Consider the following 19,826-nt stretch of genomic DNA (forward strand, 5'->3'; position numbering starts at 1 on the left):
CCTGGACCTGCCTTCTCTGCAATGGACTGGAAGACAGGGGGTGGTCTCCACACAGTTCAGCCATGGAGCATCTTGTCTAGCATTTGCTGCCAGATCCCAAGTCATCTCAAACAGAAAAATGCCGGGTATAAAGAAAGGGACACAGCAAAAATTCTCAACTTTAAAAATGTAATTTAAAAATATCGGTTAAAGAGGAAAACAGTTCAAAAAGTGCTTTTAACCAGTTTATTTTAATTCAAAAAAATGGAAATATATATTAATTTCCAAGTTTTAGCTGTAGAACTAAAACTCTTGCTTTTGAGTCTAGTTCTACAGGCAACAGAAACTTTTTTTTTTTTTGGGCAAAAAACAACTCTTAATGATCATCTAAAACTTCAAGGTTTTGGTTACTACAGAATAAGGCAAGAACTTAAGACCCATGAAAGCTATCTTTGTGCATGATCCTTCTACTCCAAAAAACAAGCAAACAAACAAACAAACAAAAAAACAAAAAAAAACCCCACACTATTTACAGTCGTCTTGCTTACAGCTAATTTGGCAGTGATTTTCATTTTTTGCTATTGTTCTATAGTCACACTAACTCCTTTAAAATATTTCATTCATTTTTAGAATATTTCATTATACTACATAATTATAATGACAAACGGCAGTACCATAAATAAGTTTGGCATAAAAACAGCTGGCTCAGGAGAAATGCACAGCACACTTGTTGGAAAATTCAACCTTGCAAGATGAGATACCAGGAGAGAAGCCCCAGTGGTGAGTGCTGTCCCACCAGGTGCCTCAGGCAGGGGCACAAGCCACCTCAGCCTGCAAGGTGATTAAGTGGAGCTTGCATTTTAAAAAAAATCTTCCACTGCTCTGTATTTATCTATTCTAAATGATTTATAATTCAGCACAAACTTGCTCATTGGGAAACTAGCTATGGCTATACGAGGCAAGAAAGGTAGAGTCTAATAGCAAGAAAAGAAGTCTTCCAACATTTTGAAGACTGATCCAGAGACTAGTTGATGAAGACTCACCAGATTTCATCTCTGGAGGGAACATAACAGGCATAATCTTATTCCCTGTGATGCCATGAATGAGGAGAAGGACTGGAGCCCCCAGAGACCTCCCGTCTCTCCCAGCCCAGAACCCCTTTCTCTGAAAGGATTGGTGAAATAGTTTTATTCTACACAAATGGATATCTCTCTGGGGAAATGACATGAGACATGCTTCAACTAATGTCCAGTGCCCCTGCCACCCACAGACGCTACCAGAAGGTAATGGGTATGTGCAGTGTACTCAGTGGGAGAAAGCCTCTTTAGGAAGGGCCGTGTCTACAACTCAAGTGAGAGTGTGTCCTACCAGAGCTATTCAGAGGCCACTGCTAGACAGAACGGTATGGGGCACCCAGGTAAACAGGAAGGAAAGGAGAAAAGCAAATGTGAGTTTACTCAACACGGAACATACTCTCTCAGAAGCATAGGCACAAAGTTATACCACTACTTTCCTAGAAATGCTTTCTAGCGTGCTGGTGTTCATTTTATAAATGACACATGCTTTTTCTCATTTTTCTCTCAGTGCATCACTTATATGCAGCATTTCTTATCTCTGTGAGAGTAAAAAGATGCTCTTTGATGGAGAGAAATCTGCATTTGAACCATTGATTATGCAATAGTGCATAATCACTCTCCTAATCCCAAAAATAACGTGGTCTAATGAGAGCACGAGATGGGAGAGTGGGTTTCTTATGAAGCCCTTTCCTGTCCTTTCTTCCTTACTGGTGCAGCTGTCTTTCTATTACAAAAGTTTTAAGCAACAGAGACTCACTTTGCAAGCCAACCAGTAACTGTTAGGGCATGAGCATGTGACCCAATCACGGCCAATGAGATACACAGGAAAGTGTCTGCCAGGGCGTTTTTGGGATAAACTCTTCTTCTGGATAAATCTTCACTCCACTGTTGCTGCATTGGACATTGTCATTGGGAATCCAGTATCAAAGCTCTCAGGCACCAGGTATAAGCTAAGAAAATCCTTACAAAATTGGTCCCAGAAGCTTGACATTGTTGAGCCATTAAAACAACACTGGACTCCTTGATGTTGAAAAAAACAAACTTCTATTATCTTGGACACTGCAGGTCAAAAATTCTGTTACTTGTGGCAAGAAAATCCTAATTCCATAAGCAAAAATAAAGAAGAAATGGAGCACAAATGCTTTCCTAAAACTTAGGATTTCTAGGAACCACAGATTTTTCAGAAAATATACACTTAGCAATATAGGCCTATACATGGAAGTACAGAAGCTGTATAACACACCTCACACCATTTTCCCCAAGAAAATGTTTGGAGCAATTGTAATATGTAGAATTGATCCTAAAAATGCAATTTATAAGGAAATACTAAAATGCAGTCTAGCTCTTTTCAATGGCTGCAGTGAAGGGGCATAATCTTGGCTCACTGTAGACTCAACCTCCCTGGCTCAAGTGATTCTCCCAGCTCAGCCTCCTGAGTAGCTGGAACTACAGGCATGGACCACCACACCTGACTAATTTTTATATTTTTAGTAAAGATGGGGTTTCACCATGTTGCCCAGGCTGGTCTCAAACTCCTAGACTCAAGCGATCCACAAGCCTCGGCCTCAAAAAGTGCTGAAATTATAAGTGTGAGCCACTATGTCTGGCCAAATCATTTTAATATACTGTACTACTTAATGAAATCTAAATGTTCAGAAGTCCAGCGTAAACATTTATAAAAATGTTGCAACTGCACTCTCACTCTAATAATGTAAATCATATTCACTGCAGATTTGATTAATGCCCGGAAGACGAGGGTTGTAATGCCGCAGTTGTCCGTCTGCTTTCCTGACTTTCCTTAGTGACCTCTCTCTCAACATCTCTCAGAGTAGCTGGTCTTGGCATTTCACAGAAAGTCATTCAATCTCTCTCTAAAATTCTTTCAAAATAGTCATTAAGAAACAAAAATTTTCACAAAGTTATCCAACTCATCTTTTAATGTTTTCCTTGAAGAAGACGAAAATGCCACCATCAGTCATAGTGGCTTACACTTATAATCCCAGCGTTTTGAGAGGCCAAGGCTGAAGGATCACTTGAGGCCAGGAGTTCAAGACCAGGCTGGGCAATGTAGAGGGACCATCTTTCTAGTATAATATTATTAAATTTTTTAAATGCAACTATTTCACATATTTAGACACCTTTGTCACTATTGCTCAGTGGAAAGGCCTGTCTTGGTTTAGCAGAATTCCACAGGATGCCCTTTTATTTGATAAAGTGGGAAATACTGGGATCTGGTAGCTCATTCATCTAACTGCTAAAATAATACCACTCACGCGACACTTGGATTATTAACTTTTCAAAGAATTTGAAAGCCAAAAAATCCATTTAACACTAAAGTTGAAAGTAATTTAAACTGTTTCACATTAAGAAAGCCTGTCAAGGCAGGGTGCAATGGCTCACGCCTATAATCCCAGCACTTTGGGAGACCTAGACGGGTGGATTACCTGAGGTCAGGAGTTTGAGACCTGCCTGGCCAACATGGTGAAACCCTGTCTATGTTAAAAATACAAAAATTAGCTGGTTGTGGTGACACACACCTTCAGTCTCAGCTACTCTGAAGACTGAGGCAGGAGAACTGTTTGAACCCGGGAGCGGAGCTTGCAGTGAGCTGAGACCATGCCACTGCACTCCAGCCTGGGGGCAGAGGGGAGAAGAGAGAAAGAGAAAGAGAGAGGAAGGAGGGAAGGAGGGAAGGAGGGAAGGAGGAAAGGAAGGGGGGGAGGGAGGGAGGGAGGGAAGGAAGGTCACAATCCTGTTGTGCTGTAGGTGTTCATGTTCCAGCTTTTTGCCAAAAACCAAAGACATCCTTTCCGTATTACAAACTATTCCCTGACCATGTCACAATCTTTGTGGCATGCATTAAACCTTTTTGGGTGATGATAGAAAAGGGTGTGTTTTGTTTTATTATTATGACCTTCAAAAGAATAGCAAGTTATTCTGCTGTACTTCCAAAAACTGTAGCTGGGAAGAACAATATAGCAGAAAATTATTTTCAAGGACTCAGAAAACAAATGTATGGTACGTACTACACGTTGTCTGTTAAAATAGCCAACCATGGTGAAATCCCTTTGTGGGGAAAAGTAGGAATTTTTACAAATGCAAACATAATGCTACTTCTCTGGGTATAACCACAGTAACAATGGCACAGAAAAATATGTCAGAACCAGAGGAAAAATGGTGTTATATGCTCTGAAAATCAAAGCCTCCTATGGATTCTTACTCTGAGAGTGCATAGAAATAAGAAGTTGAGTTTCATCGATAGCAGCATGAAATGCAGAGTGGGAAAAGCAGGAAGAAAGTTCTAGTAGTGGCCCAAGCTCAGTGGCCCACACTGGTAGCCCTAGAACTTTGGGAGGCCAATGTGGGTGGATTTCGGGAGTTCAGGAGTTTGAGACAAACCTGGGCAACATGATGAAACCCCGCCTTACCAGAAAAAAAAAAAAGAAAAAAAAAAAGAGAGAAGAAAAAAGAAAAGAAAGAAAAGAAAAAAAAAAAAAAGAAACTTCTAGTAGCCACAGAAGTCAGTTGCTTTGACCATGGGATATGATGTCAGAATTTCAGGAGTAACAGAAACAGCAGGAAAGCAGGCAGACAGATGGCAGAGATATTTGCTGGAACCCTCAAGCCCTAAGAAAGAGTCTTGAATATGTTAACATCACTTTTGAACACTTTAGCGACCACAGCTCTCAGTCTGTGAGGAAAAGTCCTGCTGGCCATTGAGACTGGTGTGACAGACTGTCCTGCTCTGGGAAATGTGGAAGGGCTAAAATGGAAAAGCCTAGGTAGGGATGGTTTGGCTTCCCTGGGCCACATTGGAAGAATTGTCTTGGGTCACACATGAAATACACTAACACTAATGATAGCTGATGAGCTTAAAAAATGCAAACAATCTCATAATGTTTTAAGAAAGTTTACACATTTGTATTGGGCTGCACTTAAAGCTGTCCTGGGTCACATGTGGCCTGCTGGCCAAGGGTTGCACAAGCTTGGCCTAGGGTTTCTTGATGACATGAAAACTGATAGAGCATTCAAGCCCAAAGCATTGTTTTTTCACAATAGTTTTGGAGAGTAACCAATTTGCATTTTCTGCGTGGTTGTTCAGGTATCACAAGAAAAGAACCCCTGCGAAAGCGCCAGCTTCTGGGACAACAGCATAAGTCACGCCTTCAACCTCCAGTCCTCTGCAATGAACAAGGAGAAAACAATCGTGCTTCCTGTGGCCACCATGACACCTTTATCACAGCCCATGGGTCACAGAGTGACTCGGGCCCTGTCTGGCTCTTTCTTAAAATGTGCATTTTCACAGCACATGGGGGCAGTTGCCAGTGACGCTTGCTACTTCCCAAGGGAGCACTGATGCATCTCTAATACCAGGATGAAAACCCATATGAGACCATGGAGAGAAGCGACTTCTCAAATGCTAGTGCCTTGCAGATGTTGTGGCTGAATCTGTTTTTTTAAGAGACAGAGTCCTGCTCTGTCACCCAGGCTGGAGTGCAGTGGCGCAACTTTGTCTCCTGCAGTCTTAACCTCCTGGGCTCAAGCACTAATTCTCCCACCTCAGCCTCCTGAGTAGCTGGGACCACAGGCAAGTGTCACCACACCTGGCTAATTTTTAAAACCATTATTTGTAGAGATGGAGTCTTGCTAACATAGCAAGGCTGTTCTTGAACTCCCAGCCTCAAGCGATCCACCCACCTTGGTCTCCCAAATCGTCAGGATTACAGTCATGAGTCATGGCACCCAGCCATAGACTAAATCACTGTCCTAGTTGTGACCTCAGGATGCCTCAGATTTGCCATGTCAGAGTTTGCATGGTCATCTGGTTTAATGATGATTAAACTGCTGTTGAAGATGCTTCATAGCAGTTCTTAAATTATCATGATGAGACATTAGCAATCGAGGCCCTCAAAGAGTTGCCCCAAATAAGTATAAGACAACAGAGCCTCTCACCAAAAAGATTCCCCCAGACTCATTTAAATACAGAAGGTGGTCGGGTGCAGTGGCTCATGCCTGCAATCTTAGCATTTTGGGAGGTGAAAGTGGGAAAATTGAGCCCAAGAGTTCAAGACCAGCCTGGGCAAAGTAGTGAGACCCTGTCTCTACAAAATGTTCTAAAATTGCCCAGGGAAGGTGGTGCATGCTTGTAGTCCCAGCTACTCAGGAGGCGGAGGTGGGAGGATCCTTTAAGCCTGGGAGATGGAACTCAGGAGGCTGAGGTGGGAGGATCCTTTAAGCCTGGGAGATGGAAGTCAGGAGGCTGAGGTGGGAGGATCCTTTAAGCCTGGGAGATGGAAGTCAGGAGGCTGAGGTGGGAGGATCCTTTAAGCCTGGGAGATGAAACTCAGGAGGCTGAGGTGGGAGGATCCTTTAAGCCTGGGAGATGAAACTCAGGAGGCTGAGGTGGGAGGATCCTTTAAGCCTGGGAGATGGAGGCTGCAGTGAGCTGTGATTGTGCCCCTGTGCTCCCACCTGGGTGACAGAACAGAAGTGCCAGCCTAATGTCAGTTCTTAAAGGACAGGGCCAACTCAGGTATTTCTACATCACCATGAAGAACTCGCGGGGGTGGTGGAAGGAAGTAGATACTGAAGTCATCTTTTTCAGAAGTTATCACCTGTTTGTTCCAGAAAAGATTAAAATGAGGCATCCCTCTCCTGGTGTCTTCTCCCCCAAACTCCTCCACAGCTTATTTTAAGATTCCAGAGCAAAAACAATAGCAGAGTTGTCATGGTCACAAATAACTGATGGCCACAAATGCATGATTATCAACATAAGATCATTTATATTTTAAAGGGGGTGTACCAAATTAGTAAAACATGCATACACAGGTCAACAGAGGTTGCTGTAGAGATGGTCAGCTATACTGCACCCAGTTTTATTGTTTGTCATTGCTTGGAAGTACATTCACTGTAATTCTCATCTTCCCAGAATGCTAAAACATGCATGCACACACACAGGCTAGACAACAGTCTAGTGTCACGTTCCTATAACATTTAGGTGATGCTCTTACTTCATTTGTGCTCTTGGAACCATGAAAACTCAGAGCTGCAGGAACTGTCTGTTCAGAGTATTATTCAACTCATTACTTTTATAGCTGTAGAGAATGAGGTCAAGGCCAGAATGGAGGCTAGGAGGAGGGTCCTTCCTGTTAGGAAGCAGGCAACAGAGCAGGAGGTGAGCATTGGGTAAGCCGGCATTGCCACCTGAGCTCTGCCTCCTGTCAGATCGGTGGCAGCATTAGATTCTCATAGGAGCACCAACTCTATTGTGAACTGTGCAGGTTCTTCTTATGAGAATCTAATGCCTGATGATCTGTCACTGTCTCCTATCACCCCCAGATAGGACAGTCTAGTTGCAGGGAAACAAGATCAGGGCTCTCACTGATTTTACTTTATGCTGAGTTGTACAATTATTTCATTACTTATTGCAATGTATTAATGATAATGAAAATAAAGCACATAATAAATGTAATGTGCTTGAATCATCCTGAAACCATCCTCCCCAGTCCATGGAAAAATTATCTTTCATAGAACTGGTCCCTGGTGCCAAAAAGGTTGGGGACTGCTGATCTAGAATAACTAACTGATTTCTAGAGTTTACCCTACCCACATAACTCACTCCTTTGAATGATAGCAATACATTTCCTTTCTTCACTTTTAATTTATTTTTATTTTTTGAGACAGGGTCTTAGTTACCCAGAATGGAGTGCAGTGGCACCATCTTAGCTTATGGCAGCCTAGAACCTACTGGGCTCAAGCAATCCTCCTGGCTCAGTCTCCCAAGTAGCTGGGACCACAGATGCATGCCATCATGCCTAGCTAAAATTTTTTTTTTTTTTTTGGTAGAGATGAGCTCTCACTATGTTGCCCAGGCTGATCTCCAACTCCTGGGCTCAAGTGATCCACTTGCCCCACCCAAAGTCCTGGGGTTCCAGACATGAGCCACCAGGCCTGGCTCACATTTCCTTTTCTTTTTTTTAAAGTTTATGAATATGAATATAATCATATTCATTAGAACTGAAAAGTGAAATGTAGTTTTCTTTTCTGTAAACAGATAAAATTGCTTTTAGGTATATGTTTGAAGAAAGGATGTGGCTCTGGAGAGAAGATCTAGCTAAAGGTACCCCTACTTCCTACAAGAACTTGGGCAATATGTCCAGCCTCCTGAGCAGCTGCTCTATCATCTGTGACATAAGAGTGATCAATGCCACATCCCAGCGTGTTATCACAGAGGACAAATGAGAATCTACCTGAAAGCCCTTTGTAATTTCTGAAGTCCCATATACATTATTGCTTTGATGAGATCAGAGCAGTGCACATTTTAAAATAATTATTAAAGTATTTTGGTGACTTATGCTTGTAATCTCAGCACTTTGGGAGACCAAGGTGGGAGGATGGCTTAAGCCCAAGAGTTCCAGAAACCAGCCTGGGCAACATGGTTAGACCCTGTCTCTACAAAAAATACAAAAATTAGCCAGGCATAGTGGTGGATGCCTGTAGTCCCAGCTACTCAGGAGGCTGAGATGGATGGGTCACCTGATCCTGGGAGATTGAAGCTGCAGTGAACCATGCTCATGTCACTGCACTCCAATCTGGACCACAGAGTGAGACCCTGTTACCAAATAAAAAGAGTCAAAGTCGGGAAGGGAAGGGAAGGGAAGGGAAGGGAAGGGAAGGGAAGGGAAGGGAAGGGAAGGGAAAGGAAAGGAAGGGAAAGGAAGGGGAAAAATGAGGTTAAAGCTGGAGAGAGGGGCAGGAAAGGCAGTAGTGTTACCAAAATAACACAAAATTTGCTGGCTTCAGAACAATTTCCTTTTGGAAAGAGAACAATCCTCTCTACCTCTGCCCCATTACCAGCTGGGCACAGAGAAGCCTACTGCCTGGGAAAGAGAGAAGCAGAAAATAACCTCAGCCAGATTAGTGCTATAGAAAACCAAGACCGAAATGTTGTCAGGTTCTAGGGTAAGAAGCAGCAAGATTCCAGAGCTCTTCAGAAGTTAGGACGTAGATTTTCCATGGCAATGGGAGAAAAACTGGATGGTTCCTTGAAACCCTGGTTTCAAACATTGTTCATTTCTAACAATACCAAAAAGCTATATTTACACTTAAGTTTTCTTCTATGGTGTTGTTACATATTGTTTTTACCATTTCCTAGAGTAACTAACACAGGCAGTGATCAGATCAGTGGGGTGGCTGGTGAATGCATGTGGACCATGACCAGCCATGCATTGCATTCTGCGGAAACTTTAACTGAAGATCCAGAAATAGTGAGGGGTTACATGCCATTTCTGTAAAGGTCACCCATGTGCTACTCCTTTTCCCTGCTTTTCTATTCCCCCTTCTTGTTTTCATCTACCTTTCTCTATTTATAATTTCTGTATCTCTCTCCCCTATCACCTTATTACACTGAAAGAATGAGCAATTTTTAAAAGGTGCAACAAAAAAAAGTTTAAAAACATATAAATATGCATGCTGACATCCATTTTCGTCCAGTTAAGGAAACATTTTTTTTTTTTTTTTTTTTTTTTTGTGAGATGGAGTCTGGCTCTGTCGCCCAGGCTGGCGTGCAGTGGCGCGACCTTGGCTCACTGTAAGCTCTACCTCCCCAGTTCATGCCATTCTCCTGCCTCAGCCTCCCGAGTAGCTGAGACTACAGGCGCCCGCCACCATACCCGGCTAATTTTTTGTAGTTTTAGTAGAGACGGGGTTTCACCGTGTTAGCCAGGATTATCTTGATCCCTGACCTGTGATCCACCCGCCTCAGCTTCCCAAAGCGCTGGGATTTACAGGCGTGAGCCACTGCACCCGGCCCAGTTAAGGAAACTTTTTAAATGATGAGGTTTATGTTGGCACACACGCAAACAAACAAACAACAACAACTACAAAAAACCTATAAGGATTTCACATGATGGATTATCTTTTTTTTGGATTTAAAGAATTATACAAATCCAACAGTGTTAAAAGTAATAAATGTATGTATGTGGATTTTTTACAATCCGTGTTCCTGTCGCTTAGTACCTAGGATTAGAAACTTATCAAGGCGGCTTAGCCTCCTTACGCGTTTGCAGCCAGCTCCGCGACGCCCCCTCTGTTGCGCTGCGTGGCAGGCGTGCTGCGCTCAGCCGCGGCCAGCCTCAGCGCTGCCACGCCCAATTCGCCTTTCCCGCTGTTCCTGTAGCGGCGCCTGTGCCACAGGCCTGGCACTTCTGGCTGCTAAGAGTGTGCGCAGGGTGTGCAGGGCGGTTCCATCTCCTGCGGCCTGCAGGCTGTGGCTGCAGCATGGCTGCGCACAAAAGGAGACAAAGCTTTTGCTGATTTCCTAAGTGATGAAATTAAGAAGGAAAGGAAAATCCAGAAGCATAAGACCCTCCCTAAGATGTTTGGAGGTTGGGAGCTGGAATTGAATGGGACAGAAGCTAAATTAATGTGGAAAGTTGCTAGGGAAAAGATTACTGTCACTTTCAACATTAACACGGCGTTCCACCAATATTTGACGAACAAAAAGGAACTCTCGCAAGGAGTTGAAGAACAGGAGCCTCAATTGACATCCACTCCCAATTTTGTGGTTGAAGTTATAGAGAATGATGGCAAGAAGGCCCTTGTGCTGGACTGTCACTATCCAGAGGATGAGATTGGACAAGAAGAGAAGGCTGAGAGTGACATTTTTTCTATCAGAGAAGTTAGCTTTCAGTCCACTGGCGAGTCTGAATGGAAGGACACTAATAATACATTCAACACAGATTCCCTGGACTGAGCCTTATACGACCATCTAGTGGATTTCCTTGTGGACCAGGGGGTGGACAACACTTTTGCAGATGAGTTGGTGGAGCTCAGCACAGCCCTGGAGCAACAGGAGTACATTACTTTTCTTGAAGACCTCAAAAGTTTTGTCAAGAACCAGGAAAGTAGACAAACACTGAAAGCTGTAGTATTATGGCAGGTGTTAGCCAGTGAACCAATCCTACTCTGAAGCCAGACACATGTACTTTGAAATGGTTATCCTAATATCATGGGAAAAAAATAGCAAATTTAAATAATTTCTTTCGCACTTTTATTATCATTTGTTTTTTTTTCTGTAAAAATCCATTATTTCTAGATTTTTGTATAACATAATAGAAAATAAAATTGGTTTATCTCCTCCCCAAAAAAAGTTAAGGCAAAAGTTTGAATAATTACTGAGTCAACTAAGCTTCTATCTCAAGAAATGAGAAAAAGAAGAGTAAAGTACATGTGTAAAAGTTGGGGGAAAGCACTTCTGCTTGCGGCCAAGGTGGAACAACAAGGACAAGACTTACCTCCTGCTGGAAACAATAGAGCCAGATAAAATACATGCAATGACAGTTTTCAAAACAGTGAACATTAGAAAATGAAGGGCAGTGGATACAAATGAGGTGAGCCTGTTAGCAGTGGCTACTCTGTCCAGGTCTGCAGCAACCTCAATTCTTGCCTCCTCAGAATAAAGAATTTGACTGACGGGCATAAGGCAGAGAAAGAAACCGAGACAAGTTTGAGATTAGGAGTGAAAGAAAATAAAGTACACTTGGAAGAAAGCCAGCTGGGCAACTTGAGAGATCAAATGCACCATTCACCCTTTCACTTGGGCTTTTATACATTGGCATGCTTCTGGGGGATTGTGTCTCTTCTCCCCTGATTCTGCCATTTTCCATTACTCTGCATGTATACTCTGCCCATTTGCCCAACTCCTGAGATCTTATTGGGAAGCTGCTGATCACTGTCTTCACGTGTTTCTATCTATCAAGAGACTGCCTTTCCCATGGGCCCACTGAGACCCATTAATTTTTACTTTATTTTTATTTTATTTGTTTTTGTTTTGAGACAGAGTCTTGCTCTGTCACTCAGGCTGGAGTGCAGTGGCGCGATTTCGGCTCACTGCAACCTCCATCTCCCAGGTTCAAGAGATTCTCCTGCCTCAGCCTCCTGAGTAGCTGAGATTATAGGTATGCACAACCAGACCCAGCTAATTTTTGTATATTTAGTATGGATGGGGTTTCGCCATGTTGGCCAGGCTGGTCTCGAACTCCTGACCTGAGGTGATCTGCCTGTCTCGGCCTCCCAGAGTGCTGGGATTACAGGAGTGAGCCACCACACCTAGCCCAATTGCTACGATGTAACAATGGCCTGACCATCACCTGATGGTCACCTGACATTCCTGGGGGTGGGGAGCCTCTCTCATGTCTGCCTGACTACTTATTGCTCATGTCTGCCTGACTACCTACTATAACAAGTCCTAGGAATTTCCAGGTTCCGTGCCTTAACCTATTTTCCAGCCCACTGCTCAGGGAGGAGAACCCTGGCAGACTCCCCAAATTGAGGAGACAGAGCTGAGAGTCCACAGAGACCAGCACAGCTAGAGTTCATAAGACAGAGAATCAGAGATGAGAGACCTGCTGACAGAGAACCCTAGAGACTGGCAGAGGGTCCTCCCAGCATCTTCAGCAGAGTATCAATCACCGCATGTGTATGAAGACACTACTTGAGGCTGGGACAAGAGCCATCCGAAAGGATTGTAGGAAACGGTGCTGAGCACTCACTCACACAGGGTGGGTAACAGTGGCTGATCTCGCCAGCCAAATTAGAAATGCTCATAATTCACAGGTCATTGGATACAGAACTCAACAAATCATGAAAACAAGACCTGAAAGGATCAAACTGTTTCTAAGAAAATAAAATGTGTCATACAACCAAAGCAATCTGCAGGTTCAGTGTAATCCCTATCAAAATACCAGTGATGGCTGGGTGCAGTGGCTCAGGCCTGTAATCCCAGCACTTTGGGAGGCCGAGGAGGAATGATCTCTTGATCCCAAGAGTTCAAGACCACCCGGGGCAATATAGTAAGACATTATGTCTATGAAAAAATCAAAAAAATAGTTGGGTGTGGTGGTGCACAACTGTGGTCCCAGCTACTTGAGAGGCACTTACAGGAAGATCACTTGAGCCAGGGAGATTGAGGCTGCAGTGAGCCATGATCATGACACTGCACTCCAACCTGGGCAACAGAGTTAGACTGTGTCTCAAACAACAAAAAATACCAAGGAGGCCAGGTGGCTCATGCCTGTAATCCCAGCATTTTGGGAGGTTGAGGTGGGTGGATCACTTGAGGCCAGCCCGGCCATCATGGTTTGAGACCAGCCCGGCCATCATGGTTAAACCCCATCTCTACTAAAAATACAAAAGTTATCTGGGTGTTGTGGTGCACATCTGTAGTCCCAGCTTGTCAGAGGCTGAGGCACAAGAATCACTTTGACCCAGGGGGCAGAGATTGCAGTGAGGCGAGATTGTGCCACCGTGCTCCAGCCTGTGCAACAGAGTGAGACTCTGTCTTTAAAAAGAAAAAAATATGGCCAAGGGTGGTGGCTTATGCCTGTAATCCCAGCACTTTGGGAGACCGAGGCGGGTTGATCATGAGGTCAGGAGATCAAGATCATCCTGGTTAACACGGTGAAACCCTGTCTCTACTAAAAATACAAAAATAAATTAGCTGGGCGTGGTGGCAAGTGCCTGTAATCCCAGCTACTCGAGAGGCTGAGGCAGGAGAATTGCTGGGACCCGTGAGGCGCAAGTTGCAGTGAGCTGAGATGGCTCCACTGAACTCTACTCTGGGCAACAGAGCAAGACTCCGTCCTCAAAAAAAAAAAAAAAAATTAACAGAAATAGAAAAAACAATCCTAAAATTTATATGGAATCACAAAAGATCCAGAATATCCAGTCTGTCCCTGGATCTAAGGAACAAGACAATAAAAAAAGAGACTCCTAAAATCCAAGAAATCTTGAGCAAAAAGAAGAAAGCTGGAGGTATCACATTAAACCACTTCAAAATTTATCATAAATCTATAGTAACCCAAACAGCATGGTACTGGCATAAAACCAGACACACAGGCAAATGCAACAGAATAGAGAGCCAACAAATGCATCCATGTATTTACAGCCAACTGATTTTCTACAAAGGTGCCAGAAACACACAACAGGGAAAGGACAGTTGCTTTAAAAAAATGGTCTTGGGGAAACTGGATATTCACATAAACAAGAATGAAATCAGACCTTTGTCTCATATGAGACACAAAAGTCAAATCAAAATAGATTAAAGGCTTACATGAATGTCCTGAAACTACGAAACTACTAGAAGAAAACATAGGGAATAAGTTTCATGACACTGTTCTGGACACTGAATTTTTGAATAGGATCTCAAAGGCAGAAGCAATGAAAGCAAAAATAAAATGGGATGACGTGAAACTAAAAAGCTTCTGCACAGCAATGGAAATAATCCACAGAATGAAGAGACAACCTACAGAATGAGAGAAAATATTTGCAATCCATGCGTCTCTGGGGAGTTAATATTTCAAATATGTAGGGAACTCGACTCAATAGCAAATCCAATTCAAAAATGGGGCCATGGGGGTTCTTGCCTGTAATCCCAGCATTTTGGAAGGTAGAGGCAGGAGAATTGCTTGAACCCAGGAGTTCTAGACCAGTCTGGGCAACATGGTGAAATCCTGTCTCTACAAAACAATACAAAAAATTAGCTAGGCATAGTGGTTCATGCCTGTAGTCCCAGCTACTTGGGAGGCTGCCGTGGAAGGACCACTTGAGCTCAGGGGGTCGAGACTTCAGTGAGCCATGATGTAATCATGTCACTGGCATTCCAGCCTGGGTGACAGAGTGAAACTTTATCTCAAAAGGTGGGGGGCAAAGAACCAAATAGACTTTGCTCAGAAGAAGACATATAAATGGCCAATATGTCTATGAGAAAAATGCTCAACATCACTAATCATCAGCGAAATACAAATCAAAACTGCAATGAGATATCACCTCGCACCTGATGGAATGGCTATTATTGGAAAGGCAAAAGACAACAAGTGTTGGTGAAGACGTGTTGAAAAGGGAACCCTTGCAGGCTGTTGGTGGGAATGTAAACTAGAGTAGCCATTATGGAGGCTACATGTGGAAGAACGTATACGGAGGTTCCTAAAAAAAGTTAACAAAAAACCACCACATGATCCAGCAATCCCACTACTGGGTATGTATCTAAATGATATAAAATCAATGTTGAAGCAATATCTGCACTCCCACGTTTATTACAGCACTATTCACAATAGCCAAGAAATAGAGAAACAAATGCATCCCAGAACAAAAGCTCCAGGTTACCTACAGGAATACAAAAATATCCACCAATCAATAAAGTAAAATGCACAATGTCTGAGATCCAATCCAAGGTTACCAGAAATGCCTTTGCAGGGAAAAAGGACCCAGAATAAGGAGCATAATCAATCAATCAAAACTGACAAGGATTTTAGAATTAGCAATGAAGGATATTGACACTGTCATTATAACTTTATGTGTGATACTGTGATAGAAGAAGTATATATTTGGTCTTTGTTCCTGGTTCCTGGCACAAAACTCTTGTAATTTCCTGAATGACAAGGTGAGATGCTGATCCTGTTATTCATAATATGCCTCTTTCAACCATCCCTGAGTTTATGCTAATGAGATGATGCTCAGTGGGCCCCTAGATATCTTCAGATGAGGGCTGTTTGCTAGCCCCACTCTGGGCCTCTGGAAAGGGTTTGGAGATTGGGGTAATCATCAATTTCCAGCAAATGACTTAATCAGTCATGCCTACATAATGAAAATCTATAAAAACCCCTGAACGAAGGGTTTGGAGGGCTTCTGGGCTGGTAAACACAGCAGTGTGCTAGGAGGGTGCCCCTTCCGTATCTAGTCCTATACATCTCTTCCATTTAGCTGTCCCTGAGTTGTATCCTTTATAATAAATCAGTAATGCTAAATAAAGTGCCTTCCTGAGTTCTGTGAGCCATTCTAACAAATTATGAAACCTGAGGAAGGGGTTGTGGGAACCCCTGATTTATAGCCTATTGGTCAGAATTATGGGAGGTCTGGGGTTTTCAATTGGTGTCTCAAGTGGAGGCAGTTTTGTGTGACCAAGTCCTTAACTTGTGGGGCCTGACACCAATGCCAGGTAGTTAGTGTCCAAATTGAATTGAACTGTTGGATGCCCAGTTGGTGTCTGGAGAGTTGGAGAACTGGTTGTTGATGTGGAAAAAACCCACACATTTGATATCAGAAGTGTTCTGATGAGAAACAGTTCAGAGTATGCCATATATTAAAAAAGTTAAATAGAGACTTTGAGGATATAAAAAATACATTGAATGGAATTAATAGCATATTAGACATTGCAGAAGAAAATATTAGTCAACTTGAAGACATAGCAATAGAAACAATTGAAAACAAAACACAAGGAGAAAAAATACTCCACAAAAATGAAAACAGCATCAATGAGCCATGGGACTTCAAGCAGCCTAATTTGTGAATAATTTGTATCCATGAAGGAAAACAGAGGAGAGAGTCAGAAAAAAAAAAAAAAAAAAAAAACACATGTGAAGAAATACCCGCCAAAATTTTTCCATGTTTGGTGAACACCAGAAACCTACAGAGCCAGAAGGCTCGAAGGACCCCAAGCACATGAAGAAAATTACACCAAGGCATACCGTAATTGCTCAAAACCAGTGCTAAAGATAAAAATTTAAAAGCAGACAATGGGAAAAATGGAACATGCTATGTACACAGAACAAAGAGAAGGATGACATCATATTTCTCACCTGAAACAATGCAAACAAGAAGACTGGGAAGCAACATCTTCAAAGTATTAAAAAGAAATAAAAAACTGTCAACCTACAATTCTATACCCATGACAATATCTTTCAAAAAATAAGATGAGTCTGGGCATGATGGCTTACACCTATAATCCTAGTGCTTTGGGAGGCTGAGGTGAAAGGATTGTTTGAACCCAGGAGTTCAAGGCTGTAGTGAGCTATGATTGTGCCATTGAACTCCAGTCTGGGTGACAGAGAGAGGCTCTATCTCTTAAAACCAAACAAACGAAAAAGATGAAAGAAAGACATTTTCAGACATACAAAAACAGAAAGAATCACCAGTAGATCTGTACTACAAGATATGTTCAAGGACATCTGTCAGACAGAAAGAAAATGATACCAGATAGAATCAGGAATGAAAAGTGCTGGAAATGGTAACTGCATGAGTAAATACATATTATTATTTTTCTTATTATTTGAGTCTTTTTAAAAGCTAATTGACTGCTTAGGCCAGGTGAAGCAGTTCACGCCTATAATTCCAGCACTTTGGGAGGCTGAGGCAGTCAGATCACTTGAGCCCAGGAGGTTGAGACCAGCCTGGGCAACATGGCAAAATCCTGTCTCCCCCCAAAACACAAAAATTAGCCAAGCATGGTGCCATGCATCTGTAGTCCCAGCTACTCAGTAGGCTGAGGTGAGGGGATCACCTGAGCATAGAGAGGTCAAGGCTCAGTGAGCCACAATCACACCACAACACTCCAGCCTGGGTGACAGACTGAGACCCTCTCTCAGAAAAAAAAAAAAAAAAAAAAAAAAGATAGCTATTTAAATAAAAATCACTATGAATTTTCAGGTTTGTAACACATGAAAAAGTAAAATGCATGATACAATAGCATAAAGGCTGAGCACAGATCAATGGAAGCACACTAAAGGTCTTATACTATATGCAAAGTGGTATATATCACTTGAAGGTAGACTATGATAACTTAAAGGTAAATACTATAAACACTAAAACAATCAATAAAATAAAACCAACAGTTGGTTGGGTGTGGTGGCTCATGCCTGTAATACCAGCACATTGGGACGCTGAGGTGAGAGAATCACTTCAGCCCAGAAGTCTGAGACCAGCCCTGGCAACATGGCGAGACACCATCTCTACAAAAACTTCAAAAAAATTATCTGGGCATGGTAATAAATGCCTGTAGTTCCAGCTACTTGGGAGGCTGAGGTGGAAGGATCACTTGAGCCCAGGAGGTCAAGGCTGCGGTGAGCCATGATTGCACCACTGGACTCCAGCCTGGGAAACAGAGCAGGACCCCATCTCTAAAAATTAAAAAAACTGTGTCAGACCTCTGGAAAACAGTTGATATGGTTTAGACTTGGGTCCTCACTCAACTCTCATGTCGAATTGTAATCCCCGATGTTGGAGGAGGGGCCTGGTAGAAGGTCGTTGGATCATGGGGGCAGATTTCTTCCTTGCTCTTCTCCTGATAGTGAGTTCTCATGAGATCTGGTTGTTTAGAAGTGTGTGGACATGTAAGACGTGCCATGTAAGATGTGCCTGCTTCCCCTTCACTTTCCTCCATGATTGTAGGTTTCCTAAGGCCATCCCAGCCATGCTTTCTGTACAGCCTGCAAAACTATGAGCTAATTAAATCTCTTTCCTTTATGAATTACCCAGACTCAGGTATTTCTCTACATCAGTGTGAGAACAGACTAACACACTGGTTAAAAGTTTACAGGAACTGATTGCCCAATCAAGAAAAAGTCATCTTCAAACTGGGAGTATTGTGGCATTTTCACTTGATCTTCCCCCACTGTCTGCCTGGCACAGTGGCAGTCTTGGTCTGCCTCAAAGCAGCCACCTAGTTTCCAGTCCCCTCCCTTGAACTGCAGGGAGCAGAGATTTTATTTACAAATTGCTGTGTACCTGCTTTCTTTCTCTTGTTTTGTTTTGTTTTTTATTTATTTATTTATTTATTTTATTTTTTATTTTTTTTGAGACGGAGTCTCGCTCTGTCGCCCGGGCTGGAGTGCAGTGGCCGGATCTCAGCTCACTGCAAGCTCTGCTTCCCGGGTTTATGCCATTCTCCTGCCTCAGCCTCCCAAGTAGCTGGGACTACAGGCACCCACCACCTCGCCCGGCTAGTTTTTTGTATTTTTTAGTAGAGACGGGGTTTCACTGTGTTAGCTAGGATGGTCTCCATCTCCTGACCTCGTGATCTGCCCATCTCGGCCTCCCAAAGTGCTGGGATTACAGGCTTGAGCCACCGCGCCCGGCCTGTTTTGTTTTTTAAGACAGAGTTTCACTCTTGTTGCCCAGGCTGGAGTGCAATGGCATGACCTTGGTTCACTGCAACCTCTGCCTCCCAGGTTCAAGCGATTCTCCTGCCTCAGCCTCCCAAGTAGCTGGGATTACAGGTGCCCACCACCACGCCAGGCTAATATTTTGTATTTTTAGTTGAGACGAAGTTTCTCCATGTTGGTCAGCCTGGTCTCGAACTCCTGACCTCTACTGACCCACCCACCTCAGCCTCCCATAGTGCTGGAATTACAGGCATGAGCCACCACACCTGACCAGTGTACATGCTTTCTATTTGTCCACCTGTTCTATGTTCCTTTATTCTCACCTTCTTCTGGATTAGTATTCTTCATTCTCCTCTCCCCATTTGTCTGAAACATACTTTTTCTGTTCTTTAGTTTGCTATCAAACTATTAATTTATCAAAATATTGGTCTAGGCCAGGCACAGTGTCCCACACCTATAATCCCAGCACTTTGGGAGGTTGAGGTGGGTGATCACTTAAGGCCAGGAGTTTGACACTAGTCTGGCCAACATGGTGAAGTCCCATCTCTACTAAAAATACAAAAGTTAGCCAGGTGTCGTAGCACACACCTGTAATCCCAGCTACTTGGAAGGCTGAGCTGGGAGAATCACTTGAACCCAGGAGGCAGAGGTTGCAGTGAGTCGAGATCGTGCCACTACACTCCAGCCTGAGCAATAAAGCAAGACTGTCTCAAATTTAAAAAAGAGCTGGGCACAGTGGCTCATACCTGTAATCCCAGCACTTTTGGGAGGCCAAGGCAGGTGAATAATGAGGTCAGGAGTTTGAGACCAGCCTGGCCAACACGGAGAAACCCTA

General features: G+C 43.1%; 1 pseudogene; it reads left to right on the plus strand.

Moving 5' to 3' along the window:
• Positions 1–1,211: 1,211 nt before the first annotated feature.
• On the plus strand, positions 1,212–11,025 carry LOC111525688 (annotated as a pseudogene).
• The last annotated feature ends 8,801 nt before the right edge of the window (positions 11,026–19,826 follow it).

The sequence above is a fragment of the Piliocolobus tephrosceles genome, chromosome 17 (assembly GCF_002776525.5).
Source record: "Piliocolobus tephrosceles isolate RC106 chromosome 17, ASM277652v3, whole genome shotgun sequence".
Taxonomy (NCBI): domain Eukaryota; kingdom Metazoa; phylum Chordata; class Mammalia; order Primates; family Cercopithecidae; genus Piliocolobus; species Piliocolobus tephrosceles.